Source organism: Olea europaea, chromosome 23, assembly GCF_002742605.1.
Source record: "Olea europaea var. sylvestris chromosome 23, O_europaea_v1, whole genome shotgun sequence".
NCBI classification, from domain to species: domain Eukaryota; kingdom Viridiplantae; phylum Streptophyta; class Magnoliopsida; order Lamiales; family Oleaceae; genus Olea; species Olea europaea.
Window position 1 is genome coordinate 492,378 of NC_036259.1, and position 7,254 is coordinate 499,631.

The window sequence follows — 7,254 nt, forward strand, 5'->3', positions numbered from 1 at the left end:
CAAATCAACCACAAAATTTAAAAAAATAAAAATAAAAATTTGGGCCTGAAGGAAATTGATATAATTTTATTAATCCATACCAAATAGACAAAACACACGTCATTGTAATAAATTAAAGAAAAATTTTGATTTGCATATTGCCCATCAAATAAACATCATCTTACACTCCTCTTAAACAAAAGAAAATTATTGTATAAAAGGCTATCTCTCAAAAATCATTCCCGTTACTTTTTTCTTGGCCTACATCTTTTATATAGGAAAGAGCCTCCCACCTTATAGATACTTGGTACTTTGCCAAAACAACATTTGGAGTCTGTATTTTTTCAATCCATTGTGAAAGAGGTTTATTATCAAATTCTTTGGAGGGTACTCTAGCAATGACATTATTTAATTCATTCGCTATGCGATTTGATTCCATGGTTTTACTTCCTGGTGTTGATCTCAAAGATGGAGCAAGATTGAAATTTAATGACGATAATGAAATATTTAATATCGCGTCATGAAAATAAGATTAAAGTAAAGTAGAAAAAGAGAAACTAAGCAAAAGAATGATGAATTTTATTAAACCTGAAAATATGGAGATTACAACTGAACAACAAAAAAGCTTCAATAAAACTGACAGAAGAGCCTCAAATATATAGTCCACGAGTCTAGCCCCAAACACTCCTGAAGAATGTTACCAAATACATAGACATCACTTTTGTCAGTAAGCTTACCTGAAAGATTGTTGAAAAGTTAGGCTAGAATTGGTCAATTTCACGTCTAAACTCTCTTCAAGCCAATGATCTACGAGATTATCTTCATAAAACACTTGTTTTTTTGTCTTTCTTTTCCTTTTCTTCTTCGAGTCTTTAGACGTACGGTATCATTTTCCCTGAGAAGCTCCAAAAGTAATTATTTAAAAAACATTAAATAATCTTAATTCATATACATGAAATTAGTAATTACATTATATCAATCACTCATCGTTTATAGGTCCCAGTCAGAGCTTATGATAATTGCAAGCACTTTCTTCTGGTGAAAGCTAAACCAATGTTTATAATTGAAGATATTTCCTGCCTTTCCTTCATGTACGTACTAAACTAAAGGAAGCATTAAACTGAAATGTAAAACTGAATGTAACGTGCAAAACAGAAAATAAAACAGAATGCTGAACAGAATGCAAATAAATCCCTAGGGTTCTGGGCTTCAACAATTCGTGGACTTGGAATTCTTTTTTGGTGCTGCTCTACTGGACCTTCGTGGTTTATCAATACCTCTCCCTCAAGTGGACAATTGTCCCCAAGGTCCACACCTAGATGCTGCTTCTGGAGGTCTTTTTGGATGTTGCTCACTTGCACTTGCTTTGTTGTCATGCCGGTTGTCCTCTATGATCTCTTCACATGTAATTTTGCCAATGTTTGTATTGTGATCTTTGGCACTTGTGACCAGTAGTAAATCTTTCATTTCAATTGAAACAAAGAACCTGTGCTCTCCGTTTTTGCATTTCATCCCACGTGAGCCGCTTCATAGGGGATTTTTGTGTGGATTGCGTTGAGCAGCTGCTCATCTTTCATCTGAGCAAGATTTATAGCTTCAACGTCCGTGGTTTGAACATTCGAACACCTTCAGCTATCTCTGGTTTGAGTCCACCCATGAAGGTTCCTACCAATGCATTTTGAGTCGACCCTTGTACACGGTTGCCCAGCTTCTCAAATTTCTGCTGATATTCTCGCAGGGAACCCACTTGCTGAATATGTAAGAGAGCTTCATCAAAGTTTTCACATTTAGTGGGTCCAAATCTTCCCAACAATTCCCCCTCAAAAATAGCCCAGGTTACCACTCTTCTATCCTCTTTGTAAGTTCAGCGCAGCCATTGCCATCATTGGTTGGCTTCTCCTTCGAGGTGGAATGAAGCTAAGGTCACCTTCTGTGCTTCTGTGGTGCCTTGATATTCAAAAAATTGATTAACTCTGTTGAATCACTCAATATGGTCATCTCCGGATTAACGTGGAAACTCAAGTTTCACCATTTTAGAGGAAAAGATTGCTCTGCCTCTGTCGTTATCGTCTCTGTTGGTATGAGAAAATTCGCCTCCTTCGGTGTTGTAGTAGTTAGGAGATTCTCTGTTGGAGAACATAGCTTCCGCAAGTTGGTTGATGGTCTCCTCCAACTGGTATAGTAACTATAGTTTATTAGCTATACCACATTCTATCTGTTGCATCCCATCTCAATCTCCACTGAGTCCAGCCTCCAGAACTTCAATCCTTTCTTTTACTTTTTTTTTATGACTCGGGTGTCTGAGCTTCGCCCAACTAATCCTAAAGAGTGGAGGCCTTCTCCCTAGGTTTGCCTCTCGGGTAAATCCGGATTAGGTCACAGCTTATATACACTTGGGCCGGACGTTCGGGATGCGATTTTCCTCCCTATAAACCTCTCTTTACAACGTGCGGACAGGAACCCTGAAGGAACAACAAAGTGCACCTTAACTTTGCCTCCACAGGACTTCTGCCTTCCAACAAAAATGTTGCCTTCCAGTTGCCGCGGGGATTCAAACCTCCGATGCTCCGTAAAGAACCCTCCTACTTTACCACTGCACCATGCCCGTGGGGGCAACGTCACTCTTTTCTTTATTAGATGCCATGGAGATAAGGCTCTTATACCAAATGATAGGTCATAGTCAGAGCTTATGATAATTGCAAGAACTTTCTTCTGGTGAAAGCTAAACCAATGTTTATAATTGAATTTATTTCCAGCATTTCCTTCATGTACGTGACATATATATAGGCAAAAGCCATAACAATTTAACCAAGTACCTCCTAAACTTAAGGAAGCATTAAACAGAAATGTAAAAACTGAATGTAACGTGCAAAGCAAAAAATAAAACTGAATGCAAATAAATTCCTAGTGTTTTTGGCTTCAACAATTCGTGGACTTGGGATTCTTTTTTGGTGCTGCTCTACTGGACCTTTGTGGTTTATCCGTCGTTCTAACTTCTAACTATGGGGAAGCTTGGCTAAGCTTCAGAGCAAGTAAAAGTTGTTTCCAAACATTTTTGATTGAGAAATTTATTCCTTACTTTTAATTTAATAATAATAATAATAATAATAATAATAATAATAATAATAATAATAATAATAATAATAATAATAATAATAATAATAACAATAAATAAATTATTTTTAAGTACATCTAAACTCTAACCTTTATGTCGATACAGATAACTCGCTTATTTCTCATTTTCTATCAATAAAAAATTAACTTTATAAAACTTACTATGTATAAGTTAGCTAAACAATATCAAATAAATCTGGATCACACATTTTACCATGTAACTGGAATTCCGGAGAACCATTGTGCATCAGTTCATAGGCGAGATAGTGCCCTTTGCCATGAATACGGTATCCCAGAAGCGAAACAATGTTCTGATGCTGAATCTAATTCACCCACTTGATCTCATTCTGCAAAATTAATTGAAATAAAGCCGTAATGAAATCCTACAAAAGATTAACTGAATTTCGAAAGATGGAATCAAACATGCCCAAATTTACCTCAAATTCTCTTTTCAGCTACCTGTCCACCAGCAGGTAGTTTTTTAATGGCTGCTTGAAAGTTGTTCGCAAAGTGGTCTTTATAAAAGTGCCTCCATCCACCTTCACTGAGAATGTTGTCTTGGAAATTATTTGTAGCCGCTAATAACAATTGTTACTCGATATCACCTACTGAGCCCTTTTTTATTCTGATTCTCAAAGAAGTGTGTTTATCCAAAATGGGACCTAATGAGATCCCATTTGCAGCTTCTACTTATGCATATTCAAATAAATTACCGTCAACAGAGCATTACAAAAAGTACAACCAAGATCAATAGTACAGCCGAGGAAAAAAAATCTGTTTTAGGCTTATTGGTAATCCTATATCAACTTACTTTCCCCTACCCCCACAAGCTACTCAAAACAAAAAAACAAGGAGAGAAGGGAAGGAAAATGGAGTTCACTTGAAAAATGGTACCTGGACTCTGATTTTTTTTTTCACAGTATTTCTTTAACCCTTTTAGTCAGCGTATTGAAATGCATGCCAAGAACAGGAAAATTACCCCAGGAAGAGTCAAAGCCACAATGAGTGCAATCCGAATTTCCTGGTTCAAGTCCTGGTGATGCACTACGTTTACCCCTGAAACTTATGCACCATAGGAAGAAACACACAATTCCCTGAAGTTCATCAATTAAATATCCTATTCTGTAGGTGATGTGATCTGGAACCCGCCCAAATTGATTGAGAAGTTGCTAATTGTGGGAGGCGGGTTGAGACCAAAATCTAAGCTAAGTTGGAGGCCAATTGTCGTTAATACAAGTCATGCAATCATCAATTCAAGTTTTGGAGTCCGAGAGGCTGAAGTTAGCAAGTCAAGGGTCAAGTTTCGTGTTGGGGACGAGGGCCAAAAGCAAGTTGAACCGAGTAGCCGAAAAACGGAGCCGAAAAAAGGGAACCATGCGACCGCACAGCGTCCAAGCATGCGGCCGCATGGCATGAGGCAGGGAATTAACCGGCTGCCACAACTAAACCATGTGGCCGCATGGTATTATTTTGGGGGCCGGTGTTGCAAATTTCGCGAGTTTTCCTATTTTGACTAGAATTATATTCTTTCTTATTTTCATGATATTATGGACGTATTTTTCCTTTTAAATTAGATTTTTAGGTTTTTTCTTGGTTACATGTAAATAGGAACCTATTTTCATTGTAAGACAGTTTTTGAGATTAAATTAATTCAGAGGCACGTTTGCTTCCTTTGTTTGTTCTTTGCGAACAATCCCGAACTTGTCGAGATATCCTCTCGTGGCGTTCAACAATCAAAGTGCGATCCGTTGGTTGTGCAATCACGGGGTCAAGGTATTCTAATAATTGTCTTGATTTTTGGTTCATTTAATTCTTCGAGTCAAACTTTAAATTCCGGATTTGATTTTCATTAATATTGTAATCAAAAGGTCAGCATATCCTAGTGAATGTGATGATTGTTTGGTTCATTAATTGTGGGTCAATTTCCATAAACTTTGTTTTCTGGCTTTCTTAGAGTTTGAGTCATTCTTCTGTGAGTTCGATTGTAACATTGCTGGTCGGGTTCACATCAGGTGGTATCAGAGCTTTGGGCAACAGATTCAAAGTTATATCCCTCTGAATTTTTTGTTTTGAGTCTTGTTTGTATTCTTCGTGTTCTTCGTGCTTTTTCAGTCAGTTTGAGTCTTAGATCTAAAATTTCATTGTTAGTTTAATTGTTTGTGTTTTTTGGTAAAAAAAAAAAAGTTAATGTTTATCGTATTGTTCACGTCCGTATCGTCGCAATTTGCACGAGTCAAAAAAAATTTTTTTTAGTCCCTTCAAATTTTTTTTTATTGTCTTAGTCCTTTAACTTCCTGATTATTGAGTCTTGCACAATTAATTATTATCCCTAAGGGTGGGCATGGGTTCCCCAACCCTTTTGATCAAAATTTAACCCAATCCAACCCGTGTAAAGTTTGAAACCCAACCCAACGCAATCAAGTATCGGTCGGGTTGGGTCGGGTTGATTGGTTTGAGACGACTTGTTGATAAATATTAAAGTTAATTCATTTTTGGGTGTAAAGCAACATTAATATAGTCAAGGAGCCTCAAAAATTTATAGAACTAATTACTATAGCATAGATAAAACTCAACTCATAAACTGAACAGCAATCACAAGTTCACAACCAAATTAGAAGTTGGTTTCTCACAAAATTCTCTAACAGTGGGACAAGATTGGAGCTTATAAAGTAGTTATAAAATTTTCATCAATACACAAGCTTCAAACCATTAAAAAGTATCAGCAAAATTATAATAAGGAGACAAGAAAATGGGCACCTTGGCTTTATCGTGAGCAACCCGCTCCGACACCTTGGCTTTTTCTGCAAATATGTTTTCAACCATGATTAGCACATTAAGCAGCTTAATAATGACCATTGTATGTTGAAAATTTAATTAACCTGCATTTTCTGCCGAAATGCGAGGAATCCGAAATCTTCTGCATTGTGTTGACAGTCCAATATAACCCCCCTCATCGGTGAGAGCAAGAATATGGGCATTTTTATTTGTCTGCAAGACACAAGAAAAATGACTGAAACCAATTTTTTGGTCTATATTTAAACATGATACAATCAAAGTATCAAACACTTCGACCCAATTTCACCATCCAAACAGGACTGAAAAAATACCACTTTTCCCTTGGGAAAAAAATAATAAATAAAATCCTTTCGGCAGAAGTTGTGAAAATGGGTATTACCCACCCAATTCCAACACAGTTCAAAGTATCCAACTAGTCAAGTATTCGTAAATTAGTTGTAAATAATAAAATTGGCCTTGTAGAAAGACAGAACCGTCGGAGGTGATAAAAAAAATCGTCGTTGATGTGATCCCGGATACGCATCAAGATTGCAATGAATTAACACATGTTGGCGAGAGATCGAAGTCGAGATTTGAGCAAAGTTGGGCGCCAATTCGAGCCAATAAAGTCATGCGATCAAGTGTCAAGGTCATGGAATTGAGCATGTTGAAGATCTCAAGCCAAGTATCAAGTTTGGGTGTTGAAGATGGCTAGCCAAAGAACAAGATTGTAGTTGGGTGTTAAGGCCGAATCAATTGGGAGCAAACTGATCTAAACGGCTGAAGAAGGGGCAAGATTGCAAGCCATGCGATCGCATGCTTATACATTTCATGCGGCCGCAACACAGCAATCAGGGAATTGAGGGGCAGCCAAGACATAATCTATGCGACCGCAACAATATCTACTGTGCGGTCGCAAAGCCTAAATCCGGGCGCCAGAAACTTCCAGTGAGCGCGCAAGTTACCAAGAATAAAAGAATTCTATGTGGCCGACAGATTTGTGTGGTCCTTTGGTATTTGTTTCCTTTTAGGCTAGGTTTTTTTATTATTTTATTCTTTTTAATTAAATTCTAGGATTTAGGCTTAATCCATGATTTAGTATTTTATTTCCTTTTTAAATTAGGATTTTAATATTTTTATTCCTTTTTAATTATTTTAGGCATTTAGTATAAATAGGATTTATTCTTTAATTGTAACTAACTTTGATGATGAATTGAAAAATTGAGTTTTCTCTCAAGAGGCGTGATGCCTCGAAACCATACCGAACTTATCAAGATCTAACAAATCTTGTGGCATTCAAACTAAAAAACCGGGTGAGATTTGTAAGTCGTGTGATTAGGAGGTCGTAAATTTAATATATCTACGGTTGCCTAGTTCATTGTTTGG

The 7,254-nt window shown here is 36.9% G+C and overlaps 1 long non-coding RNA gene across 5 annotated transcripts; it reads right to left on the minus strand.

Annotated features, from left to right (window-relative positions):
* Positions 1-603: 603 nt before the first annotated feature.
* LOC111372054 lies at positions 604-6,872 on the minus strand. Of its 5 annotated transcripts, none has more exons than XR_002698673.1 (4): positions 5,973-6,872; positions 3,531-5,894; positions 3,308-3,440; positions 604-874 (listed from the first exon to the last, which is right to left on the minus strand). It is a non-coding gene; the product is annotated as an uncharacterized LOC111372054 (long non-coding RNA). The 5 variants fall into 5 exon arrangements; XR_002698674.1 differs by lacking the exon at positions 604-874 and adding an exon at positions 3,129-3,222; XR_002698672.1 differs by lacking the exon at positions 604-874 and having other exon boundaries at positions 3,130-3,440; positions 5,973-6,081; positions 6,363-6,872.
* Positions 6,873-7,254: the final 382 nt, after the last annotated feature.